This window comes from Rousettus aegyptiacus, unplaced genomic scaffold, assembly GCF_014176215.1.
Source record: "Rousettus aegyptiacus isolate mRouAeg1 unplaced genomic scaffold, mRouAeg1.p scaffold_m13_p_6, whole genome shotgun sequence".
Taxonomy (NCBI): Eukaryota; Metazoa; Chordata; class Mammalia; order Chiroptera; family Pteropodidae; genus Rousettus; species Rousettus aegyptiacus.
The window spans coordinates 96,520,202-96,525,845 of record NW_023416309.1 but is presented as its reverse complement, the minus strand read 5'-3'; positions in this window follow the sequence as shown (position 1 = coordinate 96,525,845).

Genomic DNA, 5,644 nt, shown 5'->3' with positions numbered 1-5,644 from the left:
TTGTCAGGCCCCACCCTGAGTGGTCAATCAGCACTCCCCAGGAATGGGTCATGGGCACAGTGGGGGATGGAGGCACTGCCCTTCCAACTAGGGCACTGCTCTAATCCAGACCAATAGGCAAGAGGTTGGGGTGAGGAGCTGGTGTTGGGGAAGTTGGTGGGGGGAGCAGCTATACTGTCCTTTCATTCTATGTCCTGCTGATTGGCAGGTAGGGATACAAGACTACCTTGAGGTCAGTGCTCTAACAGTGAGGGGAGGAAGCCAGAGAGGAAAGATGTCGTTGCTCCCTTGGGCCCCAAGCTTCCTGCCACCAGCTTCAGACTACAGGCTCAAGGAGGAGTGGGCCGGGCTGGTCAGGACCTGCCTCCAGCCTGCTTTCCTCCCAAGCAGGTCGGGGAAAATTACTCTCCTAGTACTGCTTTTTATTTTTTGAAGCCAGATCAAAGGTGAGACCCAGCTGGGAGCCCTAGTAAAATCTCAGCAATGTGGAGCCTGGGAGTTTCAGCTGGGAAACCAGGAGCTGGGGGAGGGACTGTCCCAGGCCCTGGCTTCAGGGGTCAGGGGGTCAGAGGCACAAGGAGAGTCAGGAGTGGAGCTGGTGGGTGGGAGCCAGTAAAGAAGGATCAGAGACTTGAAGAATCCAGTCCAGGCTGCCATAACGTAGGTTTCCACTGCTCTTCTCTCCAAACAGGGGCTCACCCACATGTAACTCTCCCAATCCCAGTGTCCAAGCCTATTGGGGCCATAGTCTATATGAGCCAAATGTCATCTTACCTTTACCTCACTGCCCTTGGCTGTCACCTGCTCCAGGGCATTACTTTGTGTAAGCAGGAAGCTCTTAGATTAGATAACCTTGCTCCCTCCTGCTGTAAACAAAAGCACATTCCCTCTTTCCGTGCCTGAGATCAGACTAGAAAAAAGCGTCTCCTGGTTTCTGTTGTACTTTCCCGGTGAAGACTGGAAGCTGAGATTGAGTCATGTGCCTCAGCATCATCTCTCTCCTCCTCCGCTTGCTCCTGTCCTCAGTGTCTTCCTGTGTGGGCCAAAGAATTGCCATTCTTGCTAGCGAGGCCTTCTCCTTTCTCTCTAGGGCCACCCCATCCCATCTCCTGCTAGGAATCACGTTGCATCCCCAGTATCGTAGCTGGAAGAGGTTAGTGGGGTTCTTCATCCGCACTGGTTTTCAGGATGAACATATGCCTGGCACTATCAGTGGGGGACACATTGTGTGGGGGCCCCAGACACACCACATTTCTTTCTTCATGAGTCCCAAAGTCAGGAGAGGCTTGGTCCTGGCATGCTGCCCGACACGAGGTATGTCCAACAGAACAGAGAAAGATTTTTCTAGAGCTTTGCCTGACCCTGAGAAGGGCCCCTCAGTGATAACTCGGAGGCCCTCCTTTGTTATTCCAGTTCCAGCTTCTCTCAGATGTTGAGGTCCTCGGCAAGGCAGATTTAGGATGGACAGTGAGCTTGTGAGTGTGTGAGTGTGTGTGTGTACACAGGCACACACACACTTAGGTGGGTCTGGATAGAGAGGAAAGAAGGAGAGAGATCTACTCTACAAATTCTACTGTCACTAACACACCATGTGACCTTAGCCAACTCCATCACCTTCTATGGTTTCCCCTGGCCATAAAATATGGGGTTAATTGTCCCTCCTAGGGAAGCTGTGAGGGTTAATTGGGCAATGGCTCTGAAGTGTCTAGGAAGGGAAGGAGATCTATAAATATAAGGGATCATTAGAGGGTATAACAGCCATTTTTGTGGGGCCCAATGTTATTATTAATATTATTATTGTTATTGTTATCACCAACATCACCCACTTCCTGAGTCTCTGCCAGCTGGGTTGGCACTTCCAGGTGAAGAAGTTAGGCTCCTGAGCCCAGCACCCCAGCCAGTGGCCTCACTGAATCCATGCCCTCCACACCAAGGATGTTTGGGAACCCTCATGAAGCTAGTCATGGCAACAGAGATGGGGCTTAGACAGAAGGGAGCTGGGGACTCAGAAGAGAGAGAGAGACAGTGTCCACCAGAAGAAAGTCGCAACCAAGCCCCTTTTGTCCTGAGATGTTTCCAGTCCGCTGCCAGAGCAGACATGGAGCTGTGGTTGTAGGGTCAGGAGGGGTGCAGAGGGCTGAGTGGAGAGAGGATGCTGCTACCAGAGGCAGTCAAATGAGCCGGCGCGTAGGAAATGATTCCTTGAAGAGGCAAATGGCTCTTTACAAGGAATCTTTGTAGCGGCTAGACCATCCTCTGTTTCTGGCAAACAGTAGCTGCTCAGTGCATGCTTATTAGATGGAATTTCTATGCCTGCCTTTCCTTCCTGTAAGGTTAAAAACCCTATGTATTGCTTATTTGAGAGTTGTGGGAGAGTGGATCTTGAAGGTTCTCATCGCAAGAAAAAAAAAAAAAAAGATAATTTTGTATGGTGACAGATGGTAACTAGACCTGTTGTATGATCATTTCACAATATATACAAATATCAAGTTATTATGCGGTACACTTGAAACTAATGTCGTTACATTTCAATTATACTTCCAAACAAAACACAACAAAACCGGGCAACTGCTTTTGGAAATGCCTTGCGCGCCCCCTGGTGGTGACACACAAAAGCTGAGAGGGGACTAGTACCTTCCACCCTAAAGGGCTCCTTCTCCCTTAGGGTTTGGGGCTTCCCTTTCTTCTTTAGCTCCACAGGCTTCATCCCAAGAGGACTGGGGGTAGAAACAACCAGAGAAGAAGGAAGAACCCTGTGGGGAAGGATGGGTGGAATGTCTTTGCTGGAAGATTCCATGGCAGTTGGTGGACAGCCATCGGTCTAGGCAGGGGAACCAGGGGACAGAGGGAGTTGATGAGTCAGGTTGTGGGCTAGGACGGGCATCCCTGGGCAGTGGAGAAAGAGGGGTAGCTGTGTGTGTGCACCTGGTGTGCGGAGTGGGGTAACTGCCGAAGTATAATAGGGAGATGCATATTATAGCCTGTCAATTTTTCATGCTCAGAGAAGATTGAGAAAACCTGGATAATTGAAATCATAGAAGTACTTGGGAGGGCAAAAGTAACCATAATTTATTTAAACTAGGTGTTTGTCCCATCAGATCTTTCTCTGGGCTTGTGAGGGCCAGGGATAGTTTGCAATGTCTGCAACTTTGATTTCTCTGTAGGTGGAAAGAGAAGAGGTGTAGAAAACCTGAGCAGGGAAAGGAGAGAAGCAGAGGCTACTGGGAATATCCTTAAGGCAGAATAAGCAGTCTTTAGAAGGATGAGCTGCTGGCTATAACTATTCAAAAATAAAGAATAAAGCTTGGGTTGTAGCTATGAGTGAGGAACAACAGGTAGTCAAGGGCTGGGACATTGATATTGATACTGATATTCTTCTAGTTTCTGGACCAGTTGGAACACGTGGTTCCTTTTATAGGAGGCCCCAGAGGAATGTGGAGTTTCTTAAGGGCAGGGACTATGGTTCTGCATCCATCCATCTCTCCCTCTGGCGCCCTCAGCATCCTTGGGGATAGATGCTCTCTTTGGTGCTAATGAGTTAGATGGGGGCAGCTACATGCAGAAGAGAAAGACAAGGAGGATGTCAGGAAGTAGGAAAAGTCTGGAAAAATGAAGAGGGAAGAGGTAAAAAGGCAGACTGAGGAGAAGTGAAATGGAGGTAGAGGAAGCTGGGCTTGGAAGAGAAGGGGATAAGCCTATAGAGTTTAGAAGAATACAGTCAGTAAGTCAATCAATAAACATTTCCTGTGTTCCTACTGTATATTAAGCAATGTGCTGGAAGTGGAAGATACAGTGGTGAACAAGACAAACAAGGAGATTTTAGGGGTGGAGAATGGGCAGCTTAGTAAGTTAGAAATGAGGCGAAAGTGACAACTTAGAGCAGGAAGAGGCTGAAAGCAGTTGGAAAAAAGAAGGAAAATGTCACTGAAAGAGAACCTGTCCAAGAACCAGATGCACCAGGGAAGAGATATCTCCCTGATTGATGGTGCGATACAACAGGAACCACCAGACTGAGGCAGGTAGGGTGGGGAGAGGAGAAATTCAAAAAGGGGAGGGACAAGAATGATTGGGGGTGGAGGGAACAGAGTGTTCATGGATTTTTTTCACTTGGGCACCCCCAGTGGGAAAATATCTTCGGGCTAAGGAATGGTTCTCGATATTTGGCTGCTCTCTGGAATCTCTTGAGGAACTTTTTAATACTGTCACCTGGGTCCCACCCCCAGAAATTCTCATTTCCTTGGCCCGGGATGGGATTCAGACTTCAGAATTTATTAAAAATTCTTCGGTGAGTCTAGAGTGTAATCAGAGAGCAAGCAGGCATTTAGAGGCTGGCTGCCTGGCCTCCTTCCTCTTTGCTGAGGACAGAGCCAATCTTCAAAGAAGCGATCTGTAGGAACGGAAGTTGCGAGGTGGTTTTGGGGAGTTGTATATGAGGCTCAAAGACTCTGACAGTCCTGACAAAAGTATAAGGGGGTTCTCTTTTTAGAAAGTGTCCCCTTCCTCGGCCATTCCTATGGTAAGAGAAGAGCCAGATAGGTTAGAAATAAAGAAAAAACAAGAAAAGGGTGGCCTTTAAGAGGGAAGAACCATTCAAGTAACTCAAAATTGCTGCGAAATTCTTCTAAGTTTTTGCACCCTGTCTTCCCACCCACATGTATGCAATTTTTTTTTTTTTTTTTGTCTTCACTTCTGCTGTCTTCATGATGGGGCCTCTGGGGTAGGAGAAGCACAGCTGCCCCCAGCTTTCTTCCCACAAGAGGTTTGGCAGTGGCCCAGCAGGATATTCAACCCCACCTCCCCCCTTGAATCCCTGAGTCACGAAACCTGGGTGGAGTCCTTAGCTTGATTGTGAAGCAATCTTAACTTGAAAAATGGCCTGGGAACAGAATGTATGGTCTATATAAACAAGTCACATGAAGATGTAATTGTATGCAAATATTCATTCTTTAACTCAACATACATTTCCTGCCAGTCCCCCAAGTACTGGCCTCAATCCTTCCACTGCAGCTCAGTTTAGCAGAGAGTCAGAAGTGAAAAAAGGTGTGTAATGTACACATATTTATGCGGTGTGAGTCAAGACATTTGCATGTGCCAGGGACAGTCCAGAGAAGGAAAAAGCTATAACTGAGTGGGAGTTCAGTGTTCAGATTTTGTGCAGGGTCTTGAAGGATGTATAGGAGTTTGCCAAAAGAAAGATTAGGTAGGAAGGAAAACAGTAGAGAAGCATAAGTGTTTAGGAACTGTGAAATCTTTCCTTGAGGCAAAAGGAAAGGATTTGTAGGAAGGGAATGGGGTGGGGGAAGGAGATAAAGTATGAAATGTACACAAGTAAAGAATGTGAAGGATCTTGTTTGCCTAAAAAGGAGTTTGGGCTTTTTACTCAGGAAGACATAGGGAGCCAATGAAGGATCTTAACTAGAGGAGTGATATCTTTCTAAAGTCTCGCTTTTCAAAGACTGAAGCTGAGAGGGGTAAACTGGAAGAGACTATTAACATTTATTCAGAAATCACTGTGCATTAGGCATTCTGCTCAGTATTTTTGCTTTTGTTTTTGTTTTCTGCTTGCTATTTTATATTATTTTTATCATACCAACCCTTTGACAGTGTTTTTCAAACTGCCGATAAAGGACAGAAAAAAAAGAAA